The 20,543-nt window shown below is 46.5% G+C and overlaps 1 long non-coding RNA gene across 7 annotated transcripts in view; it reads right to left on the reverse strand.

Annotated features, from left to right (window-relative positions):
• Nucleotides 1-8,216: 8,216 nt before the first annotated feature.
• LOC123289042 (uncharacterized) overlaps nt 8,217-20,543 on the reverse strand; it is a 35,382-nt gene continuing 23,055 nt past the window's right edge. For all 7 annotated transcript variants that reach the window (XR_011505996.1, XR_011505997.1, XR_006532771.2 and 4 more), the window contains one exon: nt 8,217-16,986. This is a non-coding gene — a long non-coding RNA (uncharacterized lncRNA). The remainder of the gene's footprint in view (nt 16,987-20,543) is intronic.

Here is a 20,543-nt window from a genome sequence, read left to right on the forward strand (position 1 = left end):
TGTGCCAGTCATTGCCCCAAGAATACAAACTATAAGATACTGGAGGGAGGTCCAGAGAGGGTAGCAGTGAATATAAAGTGATAATAAGAGAGTGTATTAGTTCTCTATTGCTACATAACAAATTGCCCCAAAATTCAGCATCTTAAAACAAACATTTGTTATTTCACCCATTATATGAGGCTCAGGACTCTAGGACTGGTTTAGTTGGGTGGTTCTGACTCAGGCTCTCTCATGAGGTTGTAGTCAAGCAGTGGGCCTGAGCTGAGTCATCTGAAGGTTTGCCTGGGGTTGGAGGATCCACATCCAAGATGATTCACTCATAAGGCTCTTGGCTAGTGGCCTCAGTTGCTTGCCCTGTGGGCCTCTCCATGAGCTGCTTGCATCCTCACAGGTGGCAGTTACCTTCCAGCAGAGCAAGTAATCTAGAGAAAGAGAGCAACAGGGAGCTACAGTGCCTTTTGTGACCTGGTCTCCAAAATCATACACTGTCACCTCCAACTTTTTTCACTTCCTTAAGGAGGAGTTATTAGGTCCAGCCCATACAAGGGGAGGAGAATTAGGCTCCACCTTTTGAAGGAAGTGTCAGATTTGTGGACGTGTTTGACACCACCACAGACAACAGAGGAGAAAGGGTAGATGTGGCCTCCTGGGGAATAGATTGTCCATTCAAGTCTACTTGCATTTATCAAATGCTGCTATTCGAAGAGAGAGATTAGAAAGCATCCAGCTTTACTATTTAGTGGTAGAATGACCATAGAAGAATCTTTTAACCCTCTCTGTGCCTCAGTTTTTTTCCTGGTGAAGTGATGGGTTGAATTAGTTAAACTCTAAAGTCTCTTATATGCCTAGTGTCCAGAACAATGCCTGGTACATAGTCAATGTTCAATAAATGTTGGTTGATTGACTCTTAACTGACTGAACTCCAACGTAAGGATGTGAAATAATACCATGCTAAAAATAGCCTGAGACTGTGCTCAATCTTGAAAAAAATCATTTTTAACAGTATTATTAAATCTATTCAATGCTAATTGTTAAAGGCTTACTTGGTTTCAACCCCTTCCATTTTTAAAAAATGCAGTCTTTGTCCAAGCATAAAATTACCTAAATCAAGAAAGTAAAAAGGAAGAATTACATCTTTTTTAAAAAGCGCATCGGAGAAATAGCCCAAGTGTCCAAGAACAAACAAATGGATAAACAAAATGTGGTATATCCACACGATGGAATGTTACTCAGCCGTCAAAGGGAAAGAGATTCTGACACATCCTGTAATGTGAGTGAACCTTGAGGACATTATGCTAAGTGAAAGAAGCTAGACATGAAAGGACAAATATTATGTAATTCCAGTTATATGAAATATCACAAATAGGCAGATTCTAGAGACAGAAGGTAGATTAGAGGCTGTGAGGGCTGAGGGGAGGTGAGAATGGGGAGTATACTCAACGGGTAGAGTTCCTTTCGGGGTGATGAGAAAGCTTCGGAAATAGATAGTGGTGATGGCTGCGTAACACTGTGAATGTGATCAGTGCCACTATGTGGTACACTTACAGCTGGTTAAAATGGTAAATTTTATGTTCTATATATATAGTACATATGTATTTTACCACAATATAAATAAACAAGCAAATGAGGGGCAAGTGCATCTGAGACATTCTGAATTGGGAAGCGGGGAGAAACGTAGGAGCCAGCAGAGGAATAGCTAGGTGGGGTCTAGTCCCCCAACCTACTTCAACCAAAGGAGCTCATTTTATAGATTGGCCTTCCATGGAAGACAACTAACTGATGGTGACAGAAGCCGACCTAGTGCTTTCCTTGGGGGGAGAGGTACCGTCTGGGGAGGGGTAGGATGAAACCCTTGGGGGTTCCGAAAATGCTCTATATCTTGATCTGGGCGGGCTTTACATGGATGCACCCACGTGTAAAAATTCAGAGAGGTGCACTTAACTTATGCACTTTACGGTTTGTATGTCACACCTAATTTAAAAAGGATGTTAAAACAAGAAAACACCTGTGCTTAGAGCAAAAAGCATTACATATTTATCTCCTATGTTCCCAAAACGCGCTTGGAAACACACAAGCAAACATTTGTAAATAAAACATTGTAAACGCTGCCAGGAAATTCACTGTTTGAAGAAACCTTTCATTGAATCCCTTTGTAAACACAAATTTAGGGTTTTTTATTTACAAAAGCTGAATACATCGCGTTAGGTTTCTTACACTAAGATTTTTTACCCCGGTTTTCCTGTAGGATTCAGACCCAGGTATGGGTGCTGGGGGAGAGGTGTAGAGACCAGAAAGTGATACAAACAAAACCGAAGGGCTGGCCTCTGCCCCTCAGAGGCTTAGGTACCAAGTTCTTTCCAGCTTAACAGGTTTTCAGAATATTGCAGCCAATACTAAATATGTTGAAGTAGTAATTTTCCTTTCCAGTCGCCACTGAAACTTGAAAATCTATTTTTTGTCCAAGCAGAGAACAGTCATGGCTTGTGTCAATTGTTCATTTTCTGGCTGTAGAAAGACCAGCCTGGCACCCTGGCCACCACTCCTCCCATCCGAGAACGGGTAGATTTGACCTGCTGAGAGGTACCCGCCACATCTCTTTCACCTTTGCCCTGTTGCCATGGGAGCCACCCACCAGGTGGTACAAAACAGAGGAGGAAGGCGGAGACTCCCGCTGCCCTGGGCCTAGCCTCAGGGCTTTGTGACCTTTAGGAAGCTGGAGAGACAATTCCATTCTCAAACTAATTCACCCAAGTAACCAATGTTGAGCTTAAGCTATTCATTTGATAACTTGTACTACTTTTCTGACAATAGGGATAATAGATATCACTATAACAATTTTAGAAAATATAGAAAATACATAGAAAATTAAGCAATCCATAAGCCACCCACCCAGAGAGAGCCACCACTCACATTCTTTTTATACCCCTTTAAGAGTAATTAAGTGGCCCACTCCCCACATTGGTTTTCAAATCTCGCTGTGCCTGGCTGAGCCCTCATTGGAGACTCAAGGTAGTAGATAAATAAAATGTTACCTCTTTTGGAAATCTTCATTTTAATCCCATTAATGAAGTGTAGATGGTCCCAGGATTTTTGCCCCAAAGGGGCGTGATTTCACACACCCATTCTCTCTCCATCTGCCCCACGGGCCTCAAGCGGGGACCTGGGCACAGAGGACCCAGCGTGTGATCAATCAAACCAGCAAGCAGGCTCCGGCCCTGCTTCACACCAGAGGCGGGCAGTGGGATAAACACACACACTGCTCCCTTCTCAGGTAAACACGAGTTTTATTTACATTAAATGAATCAAAGCTTGGCTTGCCCTTTGTGCCAGCATCTTGTAGCTGGGATCATTCAGGTGCACACTCTGATACGCATTGGGGCGAGGACAGGGGCAGCTGATGGCAGCAAGACAGGAGGGCACATCGGATCAGACCTGCTCCCAGGAAGCTCACCCAGCACGGAACACAAATGGGAGGCCCAGCAGACAGGAGGAGGAGGTCCCGGGACAGAAGAGAGGTGAGGTCCAGGGGGCTCGGAGTCAGAGGAAATGCAGCTTAATGTCTTGTGTGGGGACCTGAAATTGGCCACCCCAAGATATGTCTCTTTGGCATCAGGAGTATTTGAGGCTGATTGCTTTTGATAAACTGGGACAGGGAAGGAGGCTCTGAGGAATGGAACTTGCCCTTTGTTAGCACACATTTACATTTGTAAGGTAAATCTCTATCTGTACAAGGTGCCTCCCTCTCTGTACCAGGAAGAAGAAAGGAGGTGACCTTCTCTCTAGAAACTCTTAATCAATGCCAAAGGCAAGGACTTAAATCTGCATTTTATTGTGCTTGTCTGGTAACCTCCTGTAACTGACTTCCCTCCCCCTCCCAACTTTGGCATTTCTTTAAGGATTAAGCATCTTTCCTTAGGCTAGGAACTGATTCCTGTGCTCACCTGTGACCACCCAGCTCAAGACAATAGACTTGCCTCCTGCTATGCCCTCTGAGACAGCAGACCCACTACCTGCCGTGTCCATCAAGCGCTGTGTGACAGGGCAATCTTGTGACTATTGTGGGAGGGACATTTCAATCATATGTGAAATATCCTGTTTGGGGGTATAGAACCACTCTGTGCACCCCACTTCTTCGGTGCTCTTTCTTCCTTCGGGAAGAAAGGCCCCGAGCCATGGTTCCTCATAAAGCTTTGTTTAATTTTCTCTTGCTATTCTGTCTCATGTGAATTTAATTCCTTCTCCAGCCAGATGAACCTACTTTGGATAGAGGAAATGTCTTCCTTCCCTACACTGGCAAGGAAATTCATTTCACCTTAATTTTTGCCTCTTGTCTTTTTATACCCCTGAGTGGAGTGAGTCCTTTCTGTGTGAACTGTTTTTAAATTCAACTAGAGGATCCTCTGAATCTGTTAGGGAAGCAGCTGGGTTGGCATGAAATGTTACTTGTTGTGGCTTCACAAGAGGGCGGCTGGCTTTTCTTGGTTCTAAAGTCAAGGCTTGAATGAAAGTGTTGGGTTTAACACATACAGGTGGTGGAAATATGAGGTCCCCACATCCAGGACTCCAGGACGAGGAGGAAGGCCCTTTCCAATGGGACCTGCATGTGTTCTGTCCCTGAGGTCCACAGATACTCCTTCCCACCAAAAAAGCAGCTCGAGCTCCCCAGGCAGCCAGGGCCAGGAGGAGCCCCGGCAGCACCTTGTGGCCCCACCAGACCTCTATGGCTCATAGAGGCCCTTTCACTGCTGGAGTCTTAACATGGTCCTTTTCATTGAATTTACACTCTTTACTAGAATAAGTAATTTAAAGAGATGCCTTTTTATCACCATGGTAAAGGGAAAACTAATGTCACTGGTAATCATAAACATACAGATAATCAATACAAATTGCTTTTAAATTTGAGCTAGAGACTGTTTCTGGCCTGGAAGGAAAGAAAGAGTATTGAAGAGTGAATAACTTTTTCACTAAATGATTCAATGTCACCAATGCCAGGGCTATGACTTGGCAACACGGAAACTCCCTGAGGCCAGGCCTGACGGTCTTTGGGGTGTGCCCAGGCCCCACAGCGGTTCTGGGAGGGACTCCATGCTGGCTGGTGATTTCACTCCTGTCCCCTCCATCTGCCGTTTCCTCGAAGAGTCACAGCTGCGCTTTTCCTCTAACAGTTTGCTTTGCTCGTGTGCCTGGAGACCCCAAGGAAGGGGAGCATTCGAAATGCGTTAAATGTGTAAACACAAGAAGAAACCAACACACACATCCTCTGCAGTACAGCAGAGAAATCACAGAGGGCCCAACCAAAGGCAGAAGCCAGGAAAGTCAATAAACAAGTTGGTGGAGAAGGCGACATACAGAGATGAAATGTTTGGAAGAAATAAACTGAAAGGAGGAGAAAAGAAACAATAGGGAAGTTTCTTGGGTTAAGAAGTTCCCTGAGCCTTATTTTCCAGGAACGTAATCTCTGGTCCCCCAGATCATAAAGCTGCCCTCTCAGGCTCAGTGTCACTAAGGCCTCGAAATTGCTCCTGCTCGGCCTCAGCAGCCAGCTCACACCTGCTAGGTGCCCACCTGGCCCCCTCTGGCCCACTTTCACCACACCCTCTTTGGATGCTGTAAGTTAGCCCATCAGATATGCCATATTTTGCCAATCATAGGGGCAAGGCAAGGAATTAACCTTTATTGAAGACATGCTATATGCCAGACACCATTTGCCTTTTACAATGGTTACCAAACTCCTCCCAATAATATCTAATCGTTAGGTAAATGGTTTTAGCATTTTAGAGATTATCTCGCATAAAGTCACACAGCCAGTAGAGTTGGAGTTGGAGCCCAGATTGCTCTTAAAAAGCCCCACTCTTTGCTGTGCTCCCCCGCAACCTCCAGTCTTCAGCTTCCTTCCCTTCCCTTTGTCCTGTGCCTTTAAGCACAGAGGATCATTTGTAGGAAGTCCTGTTCTTACATCTGAGGACTCAGGGAGCCTCTGGAGAGTGATGTTCAAAGCCCGAGTTAAGAACATCGCCTGGCAGAGGGCCTGGGGTGGGTGGGGTGCAGGGAGCCAGGGAGGAGACCAGGGCAAGGGTTTAGCCGAGAAGTATGACAACTAGCAAGGAATGAAAGTAGGAGGATCAAAAGCTAATTGGAGGCTTAGAAAACAAACCAAAAAGAAACATTCGAAAGGAGTTGGAATTACTCAGCCTGGAAAGGAAGTTTATGAATGTTTTTCATATATTTCACAGGAAAATTGCCTTCCCACAGAGAGGTCACAGAGACCCGTGACCATCATCCCAGGGACAAACCCGACAGCACAATGCTGAAAGCAGGAGGGCAGGGAGACTGACAGGTGGGATCTTAGAGCTCACTGCAGCTTCTGCCCACGGCACTGGCTCCAAAATGGCCTTTCACGTCCTATCTTGCTCTGTCACCAATTGGCATCAGCCAGTCTTTAACCTTCAGTTACAATCAGTTACCCTCTTGCTGAACTGGAGGAGATGGAGGCGGTTCCTCCTCGCAACCTCGACTACTCTCTTATACAAGGTCAATCCGACCTCAGTCCCCCTCTGAGATAAAGAATATCAGACACTTCGGACACACAGATATTTCCTTTTTTTTCTGCTTTTTCCCCCCAAATGCCCCCAGTACATAGTTGTATATTTTAGTTGTGGGTCCTTCCAATTGTGGCATGTGGGATGCCACCTCAACATGGCCTGACGAGTGGTGCCATGTCCTCGCCCAGGATCCAAACCAGAGAAACCCGGGGCCGCTGAAGCGGAGCGTGCGAACTTAACCACTGGGCCTTGGGGCCAGCCCCCTACACAGGGATTTCTTAAATTTCTGTTTGTAGTGATCGATCTTTGGGGATTGGAATGAAAGAAGGTAATGCAGAGGCTAGCCTGTGTATGTGGACTTTCTTATAAGGAGTATTGCTTTGTGAGGGTCACTCCTTGAAAAGGAATAATTAATGACTATGCTTAGGTTCAGACAGTATGTTTTGGTTTAAAATGTTATATAAATTACAGCGCTCTGTGTTGGTCGACAGGACCTGGTTAGAGAAAAGCTTTGATTTCTATGTTAGCTAAATGTTGTTGCCTTAAGTAAAAAGTTAAGTGGCTGAGCCATAGTAATTACACCCACAACTCCTCTAACTGGTTGAGAAGGAAAAACATCCATGAGGGGTAATTTCCTGCTTTTCACGCAACAGTCTAGGGGTATCTGGTGCCTCAGGAGGGCTGGGCTGCTGTGGGGCTGGCTTTTAGATGAAGTCATCGCAGTGATTATCCCTAGTTACCAAGCAGAGTCATGCCAAGGTCGAGCTAATCCATCCCCAGACGGGGAGAAATAGCTGGTCTCTCGGGGCAGGGATGGCAGAAAGAAGTGAGCAGGTGGGGCCACTAGCCTCTCCCCTCTTACCACCAGGTTTTATGCATAATGCCATCAGTGAACAGAACTTGACCTCACTTTTACCAGAACTTATTATCATACAGTTTAAAAATTCTCGCTGGTTGACAGGCTTTGAAATGTTCCATTATTTGCATTTCTTTCAGCGCCAGGAGAGTGGACATTTCCATAGTTACTGGCCCCTATGGCTCTTTTTTGAGTGGCCTGATCAGCCCTCCCCAGTCTCACCGGCCGTCTAGAGGGAGCAGGAGGGAATGGAACGGAGCCGCAGCTGAGAGGGTGGTGCCAGGAGAAGCCAGGCTTTGTTTGGACCTGAATCATCCTCTCAGCTGGGGCTGCTCGTCCTCGGAGTCCAGGTGGTGCATTTGGAGTGGTCAACGGCCTCTGCTTTATATCCAGTCTTTGGAACGATGTCAGGAAGCAGAAAAGTAAAGAGGTGGGGAGGGAATGGGCACAATGCTTTTCCTTTCTTATGGACAGAGCCAAATTGACACTTGTGAGGCCTCTGGGAAGGCTAATAATTCGGTGCTCCTTCAAAGTGATGTTCTTTTAATATTGGGATATTAATGTTGCAATAGGAGCACTCGGGGCAGGGGGAATGCTGGAGAGGGAAGGCCTCTGGCAGCTGCCCAGTCACTGCCCCGAGATCCCAAACTCAGCAAGTCTGGTCCCAACTGGCACACCCCACTTGGCAAACAAAAGCCTTTCAGGTAGCTGACTCACCTTTCTTAGACGCAGGTCAACAACCATTTGTTTCTTACCAAGTATACCCCTGGGGGATCTCACCCCCAGGGCCGCATCCCACCCAACCCCACCTGCGTGAGAGGAGTTCTGACAACAACAACTGTCTCTCCCTGGTGACAGGGCTTTCCCACTCTGAGGCCCTCAGATACTGGCTGGCCCATCCTGAGTCTGGATTTACTCTGATGGGGGCCGGGCCCTTTTCCTCTGAGCAAGCCTCAGTGGAGGGGCTCCTTGCCCTCTGTATAAACAACTTACTATGACCGTAAACTTGCATCCAACTTTTAGCCTTTCCTTTTCCAGTATGAATAATCCCAGTGTCTTTCATCTGACTTCCTGCTCTTCTTCCAGCTCTTCCCATCTGCCAGCACTCTGGTGATGTCGGCCCTTAACACAGGCCGTGTAGTTCCTTCTTCTCTTCCCTCTTTGCTGGACTAGCTCATCCTTCAGGTCTCAGGTCCCTTCCCCTGGGCCTGCTGAGCTGCAATGGTGCTCCTGACTTGCACGTCTCCTATGAGAGTGGACATCACACTGTCTGGTTATTCGTGTATAAATGTCCATCTTTCCCACCAGGCGGAAGTCTCATGTCTGTTTGTTTAGCGGAAGGTCTCTGTCTCATAGAGCAGTGCTTGGCACTTAGGCAACACTAGCTGAATGAACGTTCCATTTGTTGAATTCAAAGGACCTACCCACCTTCTGATTTCAGGATGACATTGTAGTCCCTGATTTCAAAGTCTGGCCCTTGTTCTCGACTCTTCCATCTTACCTGCAAAGCATGTCTACTCAGCCTGATGGCAGCCCCACCCTGTTGCCTGCTCTGGGGAAGTGTGTGTCTGGAGCTCTGGCCATCTTCAAAGGGCTTTGTCTAGATCAGCTGGAAGGACTTCAGTGCCTTTGCCAAGTCAGGGTGAACGTTACACTCTCCAGACTTCTCAGGCAGGTTTGTTTTCCCTGGGATCTCCTCCAAGATATCAGCTGATGGCTTCAAACGCTTTTTATGGCCTCAGACTTGGACAGACTCAGATTTTCCCCCTTCATCTTCCAATCCTTCCCTAAGATTTGTTCCCTCTTCGTTTGTTCAAGCCTTGTTACAGAATGCTTTTCCATGTGCAACTTTCCCTGCACGAAACTGGCCTCATAGCTTACACCTAGTGCTGAGATAAATCTTGCAGATGCCAAGGACTAGTGCAAAGGGCAGGCGGCATGCCTCCTGACGCTCGTTAGTTATCAATCTATGTTTACAGAGGCTTTTCTCCTTCCACAGGGTAGGAGTGGGTGGGTTTTTTTGTGTAGATACAGTGGAGATAATCTAGTGGTTTCCCTAAGGAAACTGGAGTTGGAAATTTTTTTAAAGGTGGGGGTTGGAGTTAATAGAGATACAAGCCAAGTCACCTAGATGCAGGCTAGGATAGCATGAAGCTTGGTGGAAAGTGCAAGGCCGAAGTGTATGTAAGACCACACACATGTGCATTTGTTGAGCACCTGCAATGTACACTGGTATCTGGCATGGCAGGTAACAATGATAAATAAGACATGGCTTTTACCCTCCAGGAGCTCATGGTCTGTTAGGACAATGACACAGTAGAATGGTGAACGCACGTACGCGTGGGAGGGTGGGGGCCGGGGACAGGGAGAGCAGAACCATTTGGGTCACACGCATGTCCCCTGGCCTGGCAGTGCTGGTACTGACTGCGGCAGTGAGGCCTAGAAAGCAATTTTTTTCCAAAAGCCTCAAACCCTGGGGCCCCAGATCACAAAAGTCTCCCATGATCATCAAGATTGTTTGGAGATTCTGATATTTCTCTCTCTGCTGGACTCAGAAACCAGGAAAACGACCCCCACACCATACCCCCTGCCTTGTATATTAATTATCTGTTGCTGTGTAACAAATTATCACAAAATCATGTCTGGAGACAAACAATGTTTATTATCTCCTCCAGTCTCTGAGGTCAAGAAGCCAAGTGCATCTTAGCCGGGTGATTCTAGCTAAGGGCTCTCATGGGGTGGCCATCTTAACTGAAGGCTTGACTTAGTCGGGGGGGAATTCAAGAGAGAGCAGGAGTACCCCTGATGGAAGCCACAGTCATTTATAACCTAACCTCTCAGAAATGACAGCCATTATTTTTGTCATGTTCTATTTGTTAGAAGCCAGTCACCAAATCCAGCCCCTACTCAAGGGGAGGGGATCACTCAAGGGTATGGATACCAGGGGGCAGGGGCTCCTGGGCCATCTTAGGGGCTATCCCTGTGCCCCACTCTGGTCCCACTCTTGTCTCTATCTCATTGCCTCCTCTCTAGTTCAGGATGTGCTTATGAAAATGACTGGTGATTGCTTCCCTCTTTCCTGTGTCACCAAGAGTGGGAATGGCCTTAATTCATAACAGGACATTAAGTTGGATGTTCTGCTTATACAGGTAGGAGAGGCAAAAGGCCTTGGCGGCGCTGGCAGAACCTCCCTCTAAAGAGGCCAAGTACCGGTAGGAGGAGGTGATTTTAGGATGAGGTCGTTTCTGGAAGTGTTTGACTAGAGGGGAGCCATTTTGCAAAATACGACTTGAAGCTCTGGCCCCTCCCTTGATGCAGTGACATGGTCCACCATGCTTTAAAGATGCTTATAGTCCCCTGTGCTTGAAGGCACAGAGTCGAATAGCTGTCTTGCAGAAGAGGACAGTTTCTGAGCCATCTCAGGGCTCAGCCTTGCCCATATGGTCACAGATACCAAACTGGTCTTGGACCTCCCCCACCTTCTTGGCTCGGTGACTCAGCATAGTCACCCTCAGCCTCCTGTCATCCTTGTCTCCTGTCAGCTCTCTGCTGGCTCCAGTCAGTCCTTGCCTCCATCCTAGTGGAGAAGCACTTATAGAACAACTCGTTCCCAGGGGCTGACAGAAGTCCCTGGTTATCCAGGGTTCAGTATCTAAGACCCCAACTTATAAGGTGGCCTGGGGAAGCAAAAGTGGTCATACCACAATGGTGACTGATGAACTTACTCACCTCTCATGAAAGGCGCCCATATGCAAGTACCGCCATCCTAGTGAAGCCGGCCTCCTTCCTAGCCACCCGCCTCGCCCTCCGTGTCAGCCATCCCCCAGCTGATTTCCCCAATGTTGTACATATGCAGAAATAAGATGAAAATCAAATGCACTTTCATGAAGTGGGCAGTGAAACTGGAGAACTGCTCATTCACAGATGAACTCATTAACAAAGAAGGATTTGGCAGAATTAGGTTACTTAACAGGGAAGGAGAGAAAGCTGACAAAGACACTGACACACGCCCTTCAAAAGAAGGTGATTTGAATATCAAATGTGGAGGAGAGGCCCTCAGGAAACTGATGAAACTCTGGAATATTTTTGCAAAGATATTCCTCTTTATCTTCCTGTCCTTGAGTGTAAAATGAAGGCAGACACACTGTGCTATCATAGAAATTTATCGAACAGCTAATGCCAAAAAACATCCACCCAGTCTTTTTTTTTTAGTGTAAGAAGTAGTGCACAATCAGGCTTACAAATCCATTTTATAAAATAGATAAAATATATTTTTATGATTTTTAGTTCCGTTGAAGATAAAGTTCCAATCAGGCCCCGTTTTTCCTCACTTTTTACTGTGATGTGTTAGCTAAAGTCGGTGGGGGCAGTAACGTGAGGTTGAAGGCAGGTGTAAGGAAGGAGAAAGAATATTTTAAGCAGAAGCAACAGCTAACAGGATGTGAATGGAACTTTCCTTGTTGTCTCAGGTGTTGGCTGAAGCTTCAACACTGAAGTCAATGGGTGATAAGGACCCCGCATTCTAAAGAGAGGTGCTAGAGAAATCCCACAGGACTTGCTAGGACAGGCTAGAGGTTCATGAGAGGCTTCTTTGAAGGGAATTTGTAAAAGGAGAAAGCTTTGCTTTTTCCTTCCCTCCCCATGGGGAAAGGGATCCAGCCACCTACGACCAGCAAAGAGGGGGACAACAGAACCTCAAGTTTGGAGGGGTCTTGCAAGAAGGGGACACAAACTGGTCTCTCATTTCGTAGATAGAAGTGTGCTGAGTGGGGAAAGCACTTCTGCCTGCATAGCGCTGCTGCCAGAGTGAGAATACCAGGGGTCTTGGGAGAGCTCAGCATGTGTCTCCTGGAGTACGGAGGCATGAAGACTGGGAGGTCTGAAAGCAGGAGGCTAGCTGGAGCTGGATGGCGGGGTAAGGTGAGCAAGGGCAGCAGGAATAGCAAGATGCACTTTTGCCATTTGAAAGGCTAAGAGTAAATAGATTCCCATGTGCCAAGTGGTGACCAGAGGGCTACCTTCTGGAGCAGAGGGTCCCAGCAAAGAGAGACTGAGAGATCAGCTGGAGAGAACATCACACAGGGTGCAGTGTGGGAAGTCCCTGTAGTGGGAGTAGGAGGGGGTATCTTAACAGTCCCATTGCCCTACTGAAGGGCTGGACTTAGAATGCGGAGGACTCCAGACACTCAGGCAAAGGCCACAAACTCCGCATGTTGAACATAATGGCCTCTGACCATTTCCTCTCATTTTTCTTCATCTGCTCAGCCCTGGAGACTCCTGAAGAAGGCTAGAGAGGAGAGCCGGGGAGGAATGTAGAAGGCGCATCAAGAAGAATGCAAGAACAAACCACGCCCCCTTCCTCACTGAAGGTTCCTAAACCCGGTGTCAGACCTGAGCTGGACAGAAGGAAGAAACTTTAAATTAGATGTGAGATTCAAGTTTGAGTTTAGTTTGTAGCTTTAACTATCCCAAAACAGGACTGTTCTGACATCTGAAAGTGATCAAAGTCTTGAGATCTGTCTGGCGAAATCACCAAAGAGCAAGAAAGGAGGTGCAGAGAGAGCCCATTTGAAGGTAATGGTGGGAGAACAAAAATAAGTGGAATCTTACCAAGCGCAGCTTGCGCTCACACAGTGACGCGTGTTTGAGGAAGAGTACTAACCCAATTTGCAACAGGAGAGTTTTTCCGTTTTACCCGTGCACTTATTCTTAGACTTTCATACCCAAGACAGTGCTGCTGCCCTGGAAGGATGCACAGTCTCGTGGGGAAACTGGAAAGGGGGTGGTGATTATAATACAGTGTCATTTGGGGGAAGTACTATGCAGACACAGAAGAGGGCCATCAGCCCAATCTTGGGGGCTAGGGAAGGCTTGCAATGAGGTGACATCTAGCCACATTTTTATGGAGAAGTAAGAGCTGATCAGACAACAGGGGAGGTGGGAGGTAGGGCAAAGATAGATGAGGAGGGGGAAAGAAGGGAGAGGACATGGAGCGTTGGTGAACTGACTTTTAGATGTGCTGATCATGTATGTAGAGATGGGCCTCGCAGTCAGGAGCCCTGTCTGTGTGCCAGAGATCATGATTGGCACCACCACCCACACACAGTTTTTGGAGCCCTGTGGGTGGACCAGATCTCTCAGAACAATTGCACATAGAGAAGAAAGAGGCTATGGATACAAGTTGGTCAGATTGCGACGCACTGGAGAATACCTGCCCCGGAGACCTCAACACCTACATCCTTTCTAGGACCCCGGGGCAGATAAGTTCATAAAGAAGGTAGCCAGGCAGAGGAAGCCCCCAAGGAGTAGATATATGAGGGCCTTAGGCCCCGACCTCAGCGAGGAGCCCTAGGCTGGTGTGCCGGGTGTGGCTAATGGAGCCACATAGGCTCTCTCTCTGGCTTGCGGGAAGCAGATCCAAGACTTAGATACAATGGACCCAGTGGCCACCTGTCCTCATAAGCCCAGATGCAAGTCTCCGCTGTGCCTTACCCCTTTTACAGAGAGGCAAGGTGAACCCTAGAAAAGGCACAGCAAAAAAGCAGAAGGAACAAAGACGGGTTTGTTCTGGAGCCTGGAGCGTTGCTGATGGAAGCTGCGCCTTTAGGTCATGTGCTTTCCCAGCAGCAGGTGGCCACCGGCTGACTCACTACACCAGACCTCTGGGAAGATAAGAACCCAAAGAAGGGTCCCAGAGGGAGAAAGCAACGACTCCAAACCCTTTGGTTCAAGAAAAGGCATTGACTGTGAACCAACGATGTGCCAACCAGTTTCCTCCTAAGAGCTGAAGAACCATCAGTGCCCCTAGAGTCCAAGAGGGATCCCCACTGTTTAAGGAACAGATGGAGGAAGAAGAATGGGACAGAACAGTTGGAAAAGTGAGAGAAACCGCAGGAGAGTGTGTTCCCATAGCAGTGGAGGGAAGAGGGTTTAGAAAGTTAATTAATAGAACAAACACATGGCCATTGGATTTGGTGGAGGGTGGTCACTGGTCACCTTGACAAAACCAGGTCCAGTGCAGTGACAGATCCGGGAGCCCTCTGCGGGGAGCTCAGATATGGATGGGACATAAGCAGCTTGAGGTAACGAGTAGAGATTGCCCTTTCCAGAAGGCTGACTATGAAGAAAAGGCAACAGTGTGAGAAACAAGAGGTGCCCTAGAGGGAGGAAAATCATGGTGTGAGGAAGGATTTTTCTCCTTTTTTAAGTTGGGAGATCTTAGATCATGTTTGAATTATGATGGGGAAGAGGGAGGGAGAGGTTGACGAGGTGAACAAATGAAGCATAACTGATGGAACAAGAAGTCAGGAAGCAGGAAGGAATGGATCAGAAGAGCACAGGCGTTGCACAGGTGTAGGAATCAGCATTGGATAAAAACAGGAAGTGTCTTTCACTAGCTAGAGAAAGAGCAAAGGAGATGGAGGTGGATGTAGATAAGTGATAACTGGAGGGGCAGGAAGGTTGAAATTTGTTTGCTTTCCTGGGAGGTAAATAGAGGTGGTGAATAACACATCAACAAAAGCATTTTATAGTTTCAAAGTATTTGCATAAATATCTCATTTAATCCTTACAGCAAGCCAACTAGGTCTTCCAGTTGGTTCCAAATCTGGGTACACACCTCAGGTTCTCTGTTATTCTTGCCTACCCTGAGCTGGTTCTTTCTCCTCTTGTAGCTCCACACAACTAGAACTCTCTCAAACTAATCTTTCCCCAAACATTGGTCCAAGCCAACACTTAGAAGACTCTCTTACAGCTACTGCCATTGAGGGAATCCAAACAACAACTGGTTCTTTGCTACATTATCTCTGCCTCAAAATTCCCTGCCATCCAGCGGCAACCAGCTCCAGCATGGCTGGCCGGTCATGTTCTGGTCTGTTGCAAAAAAAGACTTTGACCAAACCCAGATCTCTGTTAGATGCATGATGCTACCTCTTGGCTATAGCCAAGGAATATCCCCTGACTTAATGGGGGTTCAACTTGAGATGATTTGTGTTGAGGACACTTGGCCAGTTATCCAATTACATTTCTTATAGTCACTCAATACCCAAAGGGATTGAGGCAGTGGCCATGCTCCTTTGGTCTCTCCTATTCTGAGCTATAACTAGCCCCATGCTCTTTCTCCCAGACCTTTCCTTTCTCAGGTAGCACCATTACAACACATCTCTTGGGATCCCTTGGTTATTAGTTCATGACGTGAAAGAGGGAAGAAGGGCAGGGTTAAAGTTGCAAAAAGTGTAAAAAGAAGAAAATTGCATTGCATCAAGAAAGCAAACCTGTGACTATCAAGTCAGGTGACATCCTTCTGCTTTTGTGCAAGTTGTTTTGAAGGCTCCTCGGAAAGAAGAATTTTGAAAAAGCTTTGAGCAATAATGGCATCATTTGACGAAAAAGATGCTCCCAAGACTGACACTTATTTGGGTTAGACATTCTAATGTGTTTGTTTAAAAAGTTCCTTATTTCGTGGTCATAGTTTACACAGTCTTTCAGGCAGTGCTCCGACTTAAAGTGATGCTCTTCTAGCTGAAATGGAAAGTTTCTTTTTCAAAAGTGGATCCATGATCCAACTTTGTGCTAAGTATCTTTAAACTTTCCAGTTTGGAAGACAATTGAGGCTTTTCGACATTGTGAATCCACAGTGTGGTTAAACGTTATAGGTTTAAAAACTTTGACACAGTTTTGCTCTGACTTGTGCATTCAAGAGGCAGATCTTCTTGACCGCAGAGTGAAGGTGAGACTGCTAAAGGATAGGGCAGCTCCAGAAAGCAAAAATCACTGTTTTGAAGGCAGCTGTTTTCCTGAGTGCTGCGCCTTAAGGTAAACCTAACAGACTCACCGTGCACTGGCCAAGCAATAAAACATAAGCCGGGACACCAGTCTGCTCAGGGAGACTGCCCTGATTACCCAGGACAATTGGTGCAGGAAATTGTCCTGGCCTCTCCCCATCATCTCCTCTCCTTTCTCCCATTTTCCATCCATTTTGGTGGCCATCCTGGCGGGTTCTCTGTACATGTTCCATATGCCACATTGAGTGCACAGAATTGTGTTTGCCTACGCTTGACCCTTGGTGCACCCCCAGCATGACGGATGCACTCCCTCTAGCCTTCTTGCTCTTGGCTGTTTGAGGAAACATCTCTCAGCGCCTCCCCCAGACAAGGCACAGCCTGTCTGAAGAACAACCAGTAACTGTAAGTCTGTAACTCCTGCGCTGCCCACAGCGCCATATGCAACAGGTGGGTTGTGGCAGGGAATGAATAAAACACGTTCTCTCCAAAAATGTTGAGATCGTAAATTGCTCCTTTTTTAAGAAGCTGTCTCCCCAAAGTAGCCCTTCTGAATGCCAGTCCTGCTGGAGATGTGCCTCTGACCCGGGCTTTTGCAGGAGAAACCTGCACATGCTCCTTTTATGCTTCCTGAGCTCCCAGTGGACACGCATCGTCGCAAGTCTATCAGAGGCTCCTGCTCTGGTTCTCTGCACCCACTGGAAGCCTTCCCCGGCTCCAGGGCAGACCAGTCCCTCGCAGTCCCCATCTGGATGGAGTCAACAACTCTTTCCTCTCTTGAAAACCATACATGACCATAGGGTTTTTCCTTAATTTTGGAAGAAAAGGAAAACACGCAGGGTAAGGACACAATTACGTTGTCAGAGTGATTATTTGGCTTCTGCTAACTCTTGGTCTCATGGGAAGCAGAGAGGAGAAGCCTTGGTAAGAAGTAGTTTTTCCTTTCTGTAAACACAACCTGAAAAAATGTAAACCAGCTGAGTCGGCAGAGTCTTTGCCTGCCCCAAATGGAGGAGTTTATGGTACCAAAGAAAGTTTACTTAGGGACATTTCAGCTCGGGTTTCCTGTGAACGAATGGGCAGGAAAGTGAATGGCTAGGGCCTGGGTGGAAATGGACCTCTCTCATTCACACCGTCCACTAGAAACCACTGCCCCTTCTGGAAAATGGGGGGCTTCGTATGGAAAGTGGGTCTGGGGGCTTGGAAGAACCCTCACACCGGAAAGCTCTTTGATGTGCCCTGGATTGAAATATGATTTCCCCAGCCCTCAGCCTTGGGGTGGACATTAAGACTGGGCTGACATTTCAGAGAAGGTTCTTGGACAGCAAAGTTTTCTTCTCCAAAACTGCAATGCTGATAATCCAAAGTAGACAGCCATGGCAGCTCAGGGAGCCCCACCTGGACAACCTGGAGTTAGCAGAACACTGTTTTTATTTATCACTTTATTAATCAGGGCTCTTCATTAAGGTGTTATATTCTATGGCTATTTCCTCTACAGAATATAGCCTGAGTGACACACAAACTACCCTACTCGTGATACACAGCCCAAAACATGTCACAAAAGACTAAAGCTCATTAAGGTGTTTGGACTCAAAGACATTTATATCGAACACATGTAATATCCTTATTTTTCTCCACCTAAGTCAGTCAGCACATATGCCTTGAGCACCCTGAGGGAGGGCAGTGTCTTTCAGGCTGGCATATGGAAGCCTTCTATATGGTCCGCGCCCTCAGGAAACTTCATTAAGCAGACACAGAACTGAGTGAAATGTAATGAACAATTCAAAGCAGGATGTGATAAAGTGCCAAATAAGGAAGGATGGAAAGAACTGGAGAAATGGAAAGAAAATGAAAGACACATGAGAGACCAGGCTTCCTGTTTTTATAGGGATATTGAATCTGTCTCCAGAAGGAAGAACTTGGAAGTTACAGGAAGAAGAATTTCAGCTCATCAACAAAAAGAACTAAGTTGGGAAAGCCAAGCTAGCGAGGTTGCCAGAGGCGTGCAAACAGAGATTGAATGATCAGCTCTTAGGGATGCTGCAAAAGGATTTTCTACACTGAATAAATTCAATGACCTCTAAGATTGTCTTGGACAAATGAAATATTGGCTGGAGCATAAACTCAATGTGGCTCTCTCAGGGGAGCAGGAGCTATGCTGGGCCTCAAAGGATGAATGGCCTCTAGATAGGCGGACCCTCCCCTCCCCTGTGTTCCCATAACACCCACCACCCACTACCTGTTCCCAGGGAGAGCATAGCAGTCTCCGTGACAACTGAGGCCGGGGCCACAGAGCTAAGGATCCAAGATGTGTGCATTCATGGCACACAAAGTTTGTGTAATTCACTGAAAGTAAATTTTACCCTTGAAAAAACTAGATAATGATATGCAGTGTGGACAGTACTGATGTCTCCAACTTACTTTAACGTGTATTTTAAAAAACAGACGAATTGATGACTGGATAAGAGATAAATAGGTATGTGATAAAACATACAGCATAACGCTAATTATAGAATATAGGTGGTAGGCATATGGGTGTTCACTGTACAATTTTCAACTTTCTGTATGTTTGAAATTTTTTACAATAAAATGTTGGGGAGAAAAATCCATGTAGCTCTGACTGTTGAAGAGAGCAAACAGCTTTTTGAGCTTTCACAGACTTGGAATACCCCAGAATATAATCACGTGGGTTTATTGAGTTCTCTCTGCTCACTAAGCACTTTTTATGTACTATCTCATTTACTCTCACAACCACCTATGGAGTAAGTCCCATCATCCTCACTTTGTAGATGGGACTACTGAGGCACAGAGAGCATGAAATGTTTGCCCAGAGTCACACAGGCGGTTAAGTGTCAGATTCAGGATTTGAACCCACGTCTGACTGGCTCCAGAGCCTGAGGCCATGGCTAATGCATCGCAGTTGGAACCCAGCTGTGGACGCCTGGCCTGGTGCCTGGTGTTGGGTGGGAAGCATTTGCTGTGTGGCGGAAAGTGGGAGGGCTGGCCACATGCTAGCCCTTCCCGCCTCCACTAACGGGTTTCCGAGGGTTTGGTTCTTTAATTGTTAATAGACAGACACTCAGACCACAAGCTGGGGGTTTTGGTCTGGTTTCATTTCTCTTTTTTTATTTTTTCATTTAAAAAAAGAAGTTTATTTAAACAACAAGATGCTTGACTTGAAGGGAAAACTGTCTAGGGCTCATTCCTTCTAGGGTAATTTATCCCTACTTAAAGACAAATTTTCCTTACTGTAACGGCTACGTACAAAAAAGTGATAAAATTGTCCTTGGTTTCAGAATGATAAATGAAAAACACTAAAATTCTACAATGGAACAAGGTATGTAAAGATTTTTTAGTGTTGTTTTGTTGTTGCTGTTAAACCGTGAGAGTAAAATAACGCCCTGAATGTAAAGACAGGCACTGCGCGAGGAAGCCACCAGTGGAGAGAGGGGGCTTTTGACAAACCAGTCATTTCTCACGTCCCAGCTCCACTTGATGTCAATCAAAGCATACGACTGGCTATTTCATTTTTTTAAAAATGCAGCATATTTGTGCACATACCCCAGTTACACGATGTACTATGAAGGGACGGGGAAGGAGAAAATGAAAGAACAGAGAAAACTATACTGTAGGCATCAGGCTGTGGTGGAACCACATGCGGTTTTTCAGTTGAGAATGTGCTTGTGGTGTGTTGGAACAGGGTTCTGGAGTAAGGTAGCAGGCTCCTTTGTAGTGGGCCTCTCCTGTCTGTGGCTGGAGCACATCACCTGTAATTCCATCCTCCATTTCCGCCCATGTAGGTGTGTATGTTTCATTGATTGGCTGCCCGTTAAATGGGAAGCTGATCTGCCACATTGACAAATGCTGTTGTTTACAAACAGGCTTCCATTTGTTTACCAGGGGGTAGCCAAATGCCTCTTCATCTTAAACTCACCACAGAACCAGCCTCCCCTGCCACCTTCAGGTTAACCTCAGTGTCTTCTCAGGCTCCACTCCTTCCTTGGCTGTTTCTCAGCCACGGCAAGTGCCAGGGTCTCCTCAGCGGCTACTTCTCCGAAGAGGTACAGATCCGCCGTGAATGAGTTTGGTCTCATTTTGCCCCCTATAGTCCCCGTGAAGTTGCTTCCAGCTATTTGCTGAATATATGAAATATGACAACATTCCCAAAATCAGCTCCTTGAGATAGTTTTCAGCCACCTGGGCTTTCTCCCATAGTTTGTAAAAAGTGAATAAAAAAATCATTGAAAATCAAGTATTCTAACCCCTCCTTTCCTACTTTAACGACCCTAAATATCTCTTGATTGAGGTGCGGAGCCTTTCACAGCGTCCCAGGGATCTTGGCCATGGGACCTGGAGTTCTTTCTC

This window comes from Equus asinus, chromosome 9, assembly GCF_041296235.1.
Source record: "Equus asinus isolate D_3611 breed Donkey chromosome 9, EquAss-T2T_v2, whole genome shotgun sequence".
NCBI classification, from domain to species: Eukaryota; Metazoa; Chordata; class Mammalia; order Perissodactyla; family Equidae; genus Equus; species Equus asinus.